Source organism: Anabas testudineus, chromosome 1 (genome assembly GCF_900324465.2).
Source record: "Anabas testudineus chromosome 1, fAnaTes1.2, whole genome shotgun sequence".
NCBI classification, from domain to species: domain Eukaryota; kingdom Metazoa; phylum Chordata; class Actinopteri; order Anabantiformes; family Anabantidae; genus Anabas; species Anabas testudineus.
In genome coordinates this window covers 2,029,920-2,041,714 of record NC_046610.1, presented here as the reverse complement: position 1 = coordinate 2,041,714, position 11,795 = coordinate 2,029,920, and the positions used below count along the sequence as shown (strand labels likewise).

At 39.4% G+C, this 11,795-nt stretch overlaps 1 pseudogene; it reads right to left on the bottom strand.

The window, feature by feature from the left end:
- Window positions 1-3,295: 3,295 nt before the first annotated feature.
- Window positions 3,296-10,699, bottom strand: LOC113161764 (annotated as a pseudogene).
- Window positions 10,700-11,795: the final 1,096 nt, after the last annotated feature.

The following is an 11,795-nucleotide window of genomic DNA, read 5'->3' as shown; positions in this document are numbered from 1 at the left end:
TCTGGGATTAATAAGGTTTTTTGAATCTTGAATTTAAAACAAAATGAAATTGAATCTCACCCCTGCAGTGCACCCCACAGAAGTTGAGTGACGGAGTTACACCGTCGCTGCAGACCACGTAATTGCTGAACTGGAAAATGCCCCAGAACGTCTCATCGTCATCTCCTGGTGGAGGAAGGGTGGATGGTATAGGTGTACTGGCCGGCGGAGGATTGTTGACATTGCGTTGAAACCTACCATCAGTCACAGAGGTCTGCATCTTCACTGCGCTGGTGTTGAAAGCTGTGGCTTGATATGCGTGACACACAACTAAAAGCAGCAGAAAAAGAGGAAATGACAAATCATCCTCAGATGATCCAAACGTTTTGATCCACACTCAAACTTCTGTAAATATTTGTTTGCTGTTACTATTCATGCTCCCCAGAGGATGATCCCTCACCAGTCTTCTTCCTGTAGCTCCTTCATCTAATGCCACCATCAGCCCAAAACATAAACTTGGATGAACCCAATGCATTTGGGACATTATGCGAGTTTGACTCTTGGGCCAACTTCACCTTCCCTTTTTTTTTTTTTTTTTTTTTTTTTACTTGATTTATACTTAAATCCCAAAACTTTGCACCTACAAACAAGAATTGTTATCGTTGTGAATCTGCACGTCACCCCTTTAGACATTGTTGCACCAAAATTAGAAACATTTACAGCAGCAGCTTTGAAATATGACGGTGGAGTCTTGAGCTGAATACTGGAATCACAGAAACCTGCTGACATATTAAAATGTTTAGTAGGTCTTATACTTACATACATCTTCAGTCCTTCACAATCGATGTTTGTGACAACACTAAACACAAAGTAAGCCGTTAAGGCAGATGGAGCTGTTATTAGTATTAGAAGAAACTAAGCTTTGATCATGCATCCTAATTTAAAAGATAATGGAAATTAATTTATTGTCCTTGTTCTTTTTCATCGTCGGTAGGTGTTAGTGTTTTAGAAGTTAAAAACCAGATGGCCTACTCACGCTTGGCCAGTACAGTTTCCCCACTTAGTGCTTGCTTTTCCTTCGGTGGCAGGTTATCAATCTCAGTTTTCAGCTGTCGCTTCAGTTCACATTCTGAAATAATCTCCGCTTCAGCCCGATTGGAGGCCGGCACAGCCAGGAGAAACACCAGAAGAACCTTCATCTTGACTTCAACTATCGTCTCTGACTTTGTAAACATACGTGTCATGACATTTATACTGTCTGAAGAGCCACAGCTAACAAATCAGAGATGACACAGATCTTTTGTCTTGCTCAGATAAAGGGTCCCCTGGCTCCAGGAAAATAGAGCTGTGGAAGTGAACAATATTGTGTCACATCTCATGTTTAGCTTTGTGTTTCTGAGGTAAAAAGAGGTCAGGGTAGAAAAAAAACATTCTATTTACCTGAAAATATCCTTTCATAGTTACAGGTTACACTTTTCATTTTTACTGTCATAGTCACAGTAAACTAACAGTGAAACCAGTTTGAAAATGTTCCTCGAGTCCCCGGAAGGCATTAAAAATAGGGTTTAGGTGTCAGCACTGGCAGTTTGGCAGTGAATACAGTGTTAAATATGATGTCGACCACAGATATCATGTTAAAACCACCAGCAAAACAGCAACATGTAAACTAAGCAGAATAAACCTACAGTATTATGTTAGTTTCAGTAAAAATGCACGAAAAAGTTTAAATTTTCAATTTACACTTGACTTTTTACATACACTTTTTTCAAGGGCTCTTGTAAGTCTTTACACTGGTTCAATGAGCACAGCAACAACTCACACAGGAAGTTGAAAGATCAGAGGAAAGTGTAGGAGAAACTGCAGATCTCTCATCTCAAAGTTTACTTATCATGACAGCACAGTGAGCCAATAGTTGACTTGGCAGTTCACAGGACGTGATGGTCATGTTGGTGTAAATGTCTTTACATCAACCTATTTACTGTGTGTTGTTGTTTTGGGTGTTAATTAAAGTAATGGCTCAATCAGTCGATCTGATGTGATGAGAGGTGTTTTATATACAGTATTTGAGCTGGTTGTGTAAAGAAACAACGGTACAACAGTGTGCCCAAGTTCAATTCAAGTTCTATGGCACTAATGATCTTTACCATCAAAACCCTCTTTGTCAGATCCTGGATTCAGACATGACATTAAGTAGATGCAGTTCATCATTGTTTTGATCTCTTTATCTGACTTGTTAATAGAAATGCGGCCAATCATCTTTACTTTTAATTTAGATTTTAGATTTAGTCAATTCAGTTGCTATTTTTTTTTTTAGCAATTAAATATATTTAGATATCAGGTCTATTTTTTAAACATGTTTTGATTTATAATGGTCATATCAGTGACCTTTGATTGATTGTTTCAGATTTAATAAATGCAGCACAGAGAAAAGGCATTGTGACTATTCTCTTACTAGAATAGTAAGAGAATAGTCTTACTATTTGCAGTTTTCAAATGCAGAAGAGGACCCATTCTCATTAGATAAAAATTAGAAAAACATCCAGCATCCAGGTCGCAACAATTAATTTGCTTGATTATTTCTCCAAGGCATTTGCTGGGTGATAAAACTCTCGTTATCACTCATCTGTTTTTTTAGTTTAACACGATTTTGTGTGCATTAGAACAACAAATCCTTCAGGGGGTCCTCTCCTTAACCTCTTGACTCGTTATCATAAATTCCTCCTGACCCTTAAGATAGGTTCACACTGATTTGAATAGATGGTACACAGTCATGTTCTAATGTTCTAAAAATGACTAAATGTTCTCACTACCTATGTTGTTGAAATACTTGTTGTTCAGTTTATTCTGACATTTTTCATGGCAGCTGTAGCAAAAGACATTAAGGACAAATTGACTGTAGAACATCAACTGGCTGATTCACTTCAGGCTGTTTTCAGAGCCCATGATGCTGAAGAAAGTGCATCTAGGGATGTCCTCTTCAGTTATCAAAGGTTATCACCACAGTTAGGTGTTTCTGTGTAGCCCTTACACCACCTGCTAGTCAGCTCAGTATGTTGTTATCGTGGATCAGTATGCCACTATCATTTCATTTTCATTGTCATCACTGTCTTTGTCATAATAACTATTCAATTCAATTCAATTCAATTTTATTTGTAGAGTGCTTTTTACAATTGACATTGTCACAAAGCAGCTTTACACAACCAAAGAACAGTACATGAACAGTGAATGTGTATGAATAATCAGATTGTCTCTAAAGGTTAAATCCCAGAAAGGGGTTGGTGAAGTTCAGCCAACCAACTCATTGTTCAAGCTCTGGTCATGTCTCAGCTTGACTACTACAGTGTCTTACTGACGAGGTTTCCAGCTGCACCATCAAACCCCCCCTCTTACCTACAAAGTGGTTAACTCAACACCTACCTAGCTGAACTCCCTCATGGTGACTACTTAGTAAAGTAGTACCAAGTCAACCGTACAGAAAAATATTTATTACAGATTTTAGGTTTTCCCCAATTAAAGACACATTTATGCAGACAAGTGTAACATGCTTCACTTTATTATGCTTATAAATCAGTGGCCTTTGATTTGGCCAAGGAACTTAAGAGGTTAATCTCAGTGATATATATAGTAATAAATGCTTTAAGATAATTTGCATACAGCAAAGTATTCAGAGGCTTGGACATTTCTGCACTCTTCCTCTGAGCTGGGCCTTTTCCTGCAAATAAATAGAAAACAAAATCATCAATTTATAAGTATTTTACATGTCTTTAGCTAAGTACGGACACTGTGTTGATGTGATGATGAACTAAAACATCATCACACAAGAATAGTTTAATTTGGTCTGCTGGTTCACAAGATGCAGATCTTCCACTTCTTCCATTAAATATAATCTTATCATACTCTTCTGTTAATTTATTTTTAATCCAACTGGCTGCACTTTCCTTTAAAACGTATTTCTATGTACTTTCTTTTTGTTTACTGTAATTTGTACGATATCGCCAATACACATTCCAGGTATCTTTAATATCTGTGTCCATATACCTATATTTTTTATCCTAAATCTTGGAACTTATAACTGTAAGTATACAGGTGAAAGTGGTAGTTAAGTCAGAATTATGGAACGTGTTCATAGCAATTCAGTTAATTATGACATTGAAAAAAGGAATCCAGGTAAAGGCAAATAAGAACACTCCTACATTTAATGAGTTGAATGACGTTGTAAATAAATAAATAAAAATCTGTTCTCAAGCGCAAATCGTGGTAATGTCCACATAAATAAATGGACAATCAACTTTGAATATAATACTTTTACACTGTTACTGTGATGTGAAGAAATCAACATTAACATACCCCAAACTGATGACCTCCAGCATGCAGCTAATGTCATCGGTGATGTTATTATCAACCAGTTCTGGAAAGAGAAAACATTAGCTGGTTTAAGGCAAACAGGAAATGCCCCCCCACCCCCCCAAAAAAACTTCCTTGATCCTGCTCTGTCATGCTCTGCACAGCCCTTCAGGTGTTAGTGATTATGAAATAACATGAAATAAGAAGCTGCAAAACATAATCATCAAGGAAATTTGTTTAAATTCGCACTAAAATTTTTAGAAGCAAATATCTTTACAGCTGCCAGGATTTTCTGCGAGTTTGACATCATAGGAGGCATCAACAGCTCATTACACATTAAAATAATGTGTTAAATGGTACTCGTCAAACACCAGTGTCAGCATCATCAGTGAAGTGAAGACTTCAGCATGCTGGACTTCATGACAGAATCACCAAGAATAAGTCGTATCTCAGACTGGCCCATACAAACAAAAGACTAACTTGGGCAAAAGAGCACAGACATTGAAAACTAAAAGACTGCAAGAAGATGTTGTCTAGAGATCAGCCCAAATTTGAGGTCTTCTGATTTGTGGAAGCAGAAGAAATGAGAAGATGCTAGAACAGTGCTTAACACCTTTAGTCAAGCACAGTGGAGGCAGCGTGATGGTCTGGGGTGCTCTGTATAAGTAGGAGATTTGTACACAGTGAAAAGGACCTTGAGGAACGAAAGCTATAGAAATTCACAACTAGAAAACCTAAAGTCTACCAGGCGGTAATTGCTGCAAAAGGTGTTTGTTTGTTAGTTGTTGTTTTTTTGAAAAGTTTGAAGGACATGATCATTTTCGTCAAAATTATTATTTTTAGTCTGAAAATGTCAGCACGTCCTGTTCTTTTGATATATTTCCTATTCCGGCTATTTTCGTGTTTGTTTCCTTGGAAAACAATAATAGCTGAGTGATCCTAAACTTTTTAGCAGTGGTGTGTAATAATTTTGGCAAGCCATTAACCAAATACCTGTTCTGGTGTGATAAGTCAAACTGGCTGTCGAACTGTGGAACTGGTACGTTGGGTGTTTAAGTGAAATACTAGTAAGACCCCACAAATGCACCTGTGGTCAAAACCGAGTAATAAACACCAACTCAGTTGACGCACATCTCTACAGCTGAGAAAATGACATGTAGATCTAAAACAAACACCAACTGAAATTTTAACTCACTGCTGCAGTTCAATCCGCACATATTGGGTGACGGAGTTGCACCATCACTGCAGGCCAGGTTATTGCTGAGCTGGAAAATGCCAAAGAGCATCCCAATGGCACTGGTATTACCATCTTGTGGAGACCACTGTGCTCTTAGGTGGAACGTTGGTGCCTGGCTAGATGGTTTGGGCTCGAAGTGCGATGTGGGCTGACCAGATGGGTTGACCCTGGAGTGTGATGAAGGCGTGCTAGATGGTTTGGGCTCAAAGTGTAGGGATCGTTGAGTGCGTGGGCGGTTGGCTGGTGGCTGGCCAGGTGGTTTGGACTCGGAGTGTGATGAAGGCTGGCCGGATGGTTTGGACTGGTAATTTGATGAAGGCTGGCCGGACGGTTTGGGCTCGAAGTTTGATGAAGGCTGGCCGGACAGTTTGGGCTCGGAGTTTGATGAAGGCAGGCCGGACGGTTTGGACTGGTAATTTGATGAAGGCTGGCCGGACGGTTTGGACTGGTAATTTGATGAAGGCTGGCCGGACGGTTTGGACTGGTAATTTGATGAAGGCTGGCCGGACGGTTTGGACTGGTAATTTGATGAAGGCTGGCCGGACGGTTTGGACTGGTAATTTGATGAAGGCTGGCCGGACGGTTTGGACTGGTAATTTGATGAAGGCTGGCCGGATGGGTTGGGCTCAGCGGGTAGAATGTGTTGGGGCTGGTTGGGTGATGAAGGTTGGATGAGCAATGGAGCCTTATGGGCGTTCCGTCTGTCCCGGGAGGGGCCCCCCTGCTCGCCACTGATCGCCTCCTTTACTGCGCTGGTGAGCAAACCTGACACCAGCCCCGCGTGACAGACAACTGAACCCAGGACAAAAAGGTTTTTTGTTTTTGATCCAGACTCCACAAAACACCTGGCTGATGTTAATTTAGCTTGCTATATATGTATATTTATATGTATGTGTGTGTGTGTGTGTGTGTGTGTATATGTGTGTGTATATATATATATGACTTTTATTATTGTTTAAAATTAAATTGTTTGTTTGTTCAACTAAGACTAGAGCCGATAAAGACTTGCAGGTATTTATCACACAATGGAAAAGTAGAAGATACTTACGTGTGGCCACAAAGTTGTCAGCACTCTGTCCATTCAGCTGCACCGGCAGGTTGTTGATGGCTTCTACCAGCTGGTCTTTGAGTTCACATTTCGACACTGTCCTGCCTTCAGCTAAATTGTAGACCAGCATCACCAGAAGGAACACAGGGAATATCTTCATCTTGACTCTAACTATCGTCTCTGACTCTGAAAACGTATCTGGCCTGATATTTATACTGAATGCAAAGCTACAGATGACAAACATGACAATGAACATCATTTGTTCTTCTCAGAGCACCACTCCCTTGGTTTATAGAAACTCTGGAAATGAACAATGATGAGCCACATCTAACATTTAGTCCTGTGATTCTGAGCTGTAAATGAGTCATGGTGGTAACATGATTTGTCTACCTGAAAGCATCTTTTCATAGAGCTTCATCCTGATAAAAGAGAGTCATGAGACGAAAACTAAATAACCGTCAACATGTTCTGTGTTTTTGATGTTGTGGTTTCTGGACTGTTAAACCTAAGCTCTCCACATCCACCTATTTAGATCCCGTGGGTTTAGTTGTTGAAGTTCTTCTTTTATTAATCCTCTTATATTTTGTCTTCATTTTGTGTCTATGTCTTTTATTGTAAAACACAGAATGCAGGTTATACATAGGCCGATGTTGGAGTTGAGACCCCAGCCTGTGAAGTTTATTTAAAAGCCTAATTATGATAACCCTGTCAATGATTATTTTAAATGCATGCGCACAGCTCTACACTGATGTGTCAGATGATCTGCTCTCCAAAGTACCTGACGAAAGAAGCGTGGCAGCAGAAAGAGGCGATACTCAGTCTTCTTCTCCTAGTGTCTGTAGATTCATTTAATAAAGAGCATAGGTTTGTTTGACAATTAACACAACACCAAGTGCAATATGTTTCACTTTATTAGGGTGACAAATCATTAGCCCCTCATTGAAGAGAATGAATCCATACAGTGATACAGTATTTATGATATTAATTGAATTACAATCATGGGCAAGTAGCAAAGTACAAAGAGGGTTGAACATTTCTGCAACGTGGTTGTAAGATGAGCCTGATCCTGCAAATGGCAGAAAACACATTTGTAAACAGTGTAAACAAAACAAATTTGTAAATTGTGTAAATAAAATTTATCAGCTGATTATGCGAACATGATATAACTTACATTTTGTCTAATTCCTCCCGGCTATCCTCCCCTAAGCCACTGTCACTGTGGAAATACATGAGAAACAAAAAGTTTAAGGCCACACAATACATGACAGATGCTGTTTGCATCAGTTATCAATGATAAAACATGTGGTGTCCTCACAGATGTGTAATTAAGGGGAAAATCATGAAACGGCAGCATCCCTGGTGTGATTCAAATACTAATTTAGATTTGGTGATTGAGCTGGCCAAGCAATCGGAGTATTGCGGCAGCCACCTTCTATCCATGCTGATTGAGGATCTATCATCTGTCATCTAGGCAGCCTATCATGTTTTGATGAGTTCTGTATTGTTGTTCTCCAACTCAAACTTGGATTAATTAGTCCAGAAGACTTGGTTCCACTCATGTAAAGTCCGCTGTTTGTGCATTGTGATCCACTGCAACCTTTTCTTCCAACATTTTTGGCAACTTTGCACATGAGGCCCACTAACCTATGTCTCCCACACCCAGTGTCTTTGCACTTTGGTTTCTCTCTTATTTTATTTAACAATGCCGCCAACTGAGGAGCAGTGAGGCTTCTGTTTCTCAAGGACGATATTCTTAAGTACTTGAATTCTTAAGGAAATGGGAACTTAGCATTTACACAGCGTCTTCTCTCCGGATCGGGTCCAGCTGCAGTATAACTCGAGGGGACTGTTTAAATAAATCTTTAATTTCTTGGCTATTTCTTATGAGAAACTTGCTATTTTAAAATCCATGTACTAACTATTACATTTAACGACAATGTAAAGAAACAAAATCTGTAAATACTAAATCAGTATTTAAGGTTAACTTAGAGTAAAGTCAAGATAGATTAATGTACAAATATATTTAAAAATAAGTAACTGTGTGAATGTTTTATATTTGGTGATTACACTATAAATACATGTATAAAAATAAACCAACCCAACACTGGTGAAGACCTTCAACAGGCAGCTGATGTCGTCTTGTATGAGGTCATCAACCAATTCTGGTTTTTAAATAAAAAACAGTTTGTTGGTTAATGGAGAGTTGAAAATACATCCTTTGACACAAGAGGATGACCTTTACTATGAAGTGCCACAACAGACACCATCCACATGTGGATTTACAGTTGCAACAACATGTAGATAAAACAAAATGAAAGTAAAACCTACTGCTGCAGGCTATCCCACAGATGGTGGGTGACGGGGTTGTGCCATCGCTGCAGACCAAGCGATTGCCGAGCTGGAAGATGCCGTAGAGCGTCCCAAACTTATTGTCCATCTTGTGGAGATCGACGACGCCGTATAAGACGGGTAACTGGTTTGGGTGGTGTGGGCTGAGTGGGTAGCATGGACTGGTTGAGTGGTGCATGGTGGTTCAGTGGTTGAGGTTGTGTTGGGAATGGAAGGTCTTTGATGTTCTGCCTGTTCCGGATGTGAGGCCAGACTGGACTTATATGGCCCTTGGGTACCTTTACTGTACTGGTGTTTAAACTAGAGGCCAGCTTTGCATGGCAGACAACTGAAGACAGAAGAGAAAAGAGAAAAACATACAAATCATTCCAAATGTCGCACTATTTGATCCACGCTACTACAAAGTTGTCTTTAATTTGCTGTGAATATGGAGGATCTTCAGAGGATGAGTCCTCTCTGATCTTATGGATTTACCTCCAACATGTAGATGTTATTCACAATCCACAGGAGGTGAATCCAATGCATTTAGTAACATTTAACGTTTAAGTAACATTGATTGATGGGATCTCAATTGACTACTAACGCAGGCCCATCAGTATTGTTATGAGAACCAGAGTCCACAATAAAACGAGTTCAGACATCAAGATAACTGACATGCAAATAAGAGTCGACCTCTAGAATTATAGAAAATATATATAGAAAACCCAACAAATCCCACGTGAGCAGACACTAGGCAACACCTGGGTTAGGGTTAGGCACTAAATACCTGTATGTGGGGTTAGTGAAAGTGAATGTTTTCCCTTGAAAAGTACAGTGTCCTTACTGTTAGTGTACAAAACTGTTAGTTGGTCACGTGACTGGTTATAATAACAGAACAAATTAACTTAAACTTCGATCTTTTATGTAAAAATTCTGCACAGTTTTTACCAGTTGGAGAACAGGAACAGGAAGGAACAGGAAACACACACATTCGTCTCAGTGTTTCTAATAGGAAAGCAACAACAAGCACTTACTCTTGGCCACCAAGTTTTCTCCAGTTAACACCTTCTGGTTTGCCTCCACCACGAGGTGACCAATGACTTTTACCAGCTCATCCCTCAGTTCACATTTTGGCACCAGTCTCCCTTCAGCCAGACTCCAGCTCAGCGCAGCCAGCAGAAACACCACGAGTATCTTCATCTTCACCTTGACTTGGACTATCACCTCTGACTCTGAAGAATATGTGGCATTATATTTATACTGTTTGCAAAGGCACAGGTAACAAACAAGGGAAAGCATACGTGGTTTGTTCTTCTCAGAGGACCACTCCCCTGGCTGTCAGAAACAGGACTCAGGATGTGAACAATGTTGTCACAACTGACATTTGGCCTTCTGCAATGTGAATGAGCTCAATGTTCTCAATATGGGAAATCATTAAACCTTTTCATATTTACAGGTTATGACTTTATCCTATTAAATATATATGTAAGCAACAAGAATAAAACCAGGTGAAGCAGGTTATAGAAGTGACTGTGACATCAAACTAGAACAGAACATGTAGACGATGGAAATAGTGTTTTATATTTTCATTTATTCAAAGTAGTCGCCCCTCACTTTGACCTCGGTATTCTTGGCATTTATTGGTTGCTTTTCCTTTACTCTCCGCTCCAACTCGTCTCAATCTGTCTCACTTGGATTCAGATCGGGTGATTGAGGAGACCAGGCCATCTGATGCAGCACTTCACCATTCTCCATCTTAGACAAACAGCTCCTAAATAACCTGGAAGTGTGTTTGGATCAGACTAAATGCAAACCAGATGGGGTAGATGTCACAACAAAATGCTGTGGTAGCCATGCTGGTTAGGTGGCACTCAGTTCTCATGAAGTCACCAACATCATCACCAGTTTCTCCATGCCTGACGAGGTATTGTTCATCTTCTCTATGTTTAAACGAAGACGCAGCAGTTGGAACCTGGTTTCCTCAGACTAAAGGACAGTCCCGCTTAATATGCATTTCCTGTGTTTCTTGGCCCAAGCAGGTCTCTTGTTATTCTTGGCCTCTGAACAGTGAATGTTGAAATATGTGTGCTACATGAAAACTCCTCACTAGACCAGTTAGGGTTAAATAATGTGTTGGCAGCTGAACTATAATCAATAATCTTAAATCTTTTTTTTTTTTTTTGATTGTCAGTGCATTTTGTTTTCATCCTCACTTGTAAGTAGCTTTTGATAAAATTGCCAAATGACTAAATATGAACGTAAATAAAAATTAGAAACCATGTTGAAATCTATTCAACCCTGGTACGTTGTAACTGATCAGTGCGAGTGACAGGAACATGGTGTTGGCCGCTCGCTCCATCTATGTGATCGAAACATTACTGATTCTGTACATTTAAGAGAAATGAAGATGAATGAGGCAGAACACCTTAAGGTGTGAAATGCGACGATACTTTACTTGAATGTGTAAATGCGTTTGAATTTATGATAGAAGTGTAAATGTTTTCTTGCTTGGGAAGGTTAAAACCAAAGCAAAACAGCTTTAATGAAACTCCAGAGAACTGAAACATACATTGTTGGCTTGTTTTAATTTTTTTTTGTCTTTAGGAAATACGACAGATTAAAGCAGTGAATTATTTAAACTACCAAGATACATTCAGTTAAACTTCACCCTCTTAAACATAATGAAGAGGAACGAAGTCTAGAAAGAAAAAATGAAGTGCTTCACGACTTTTTAGGAGGTACTGATCCATGTTACTGATAATCATATATGACATAAATCACTGTCAGTGTGACATCCTGCAGGTCGACACTGTACTTTGACTCATTCACATTCACTGAAGAAATTACAGGTGTGAAAAC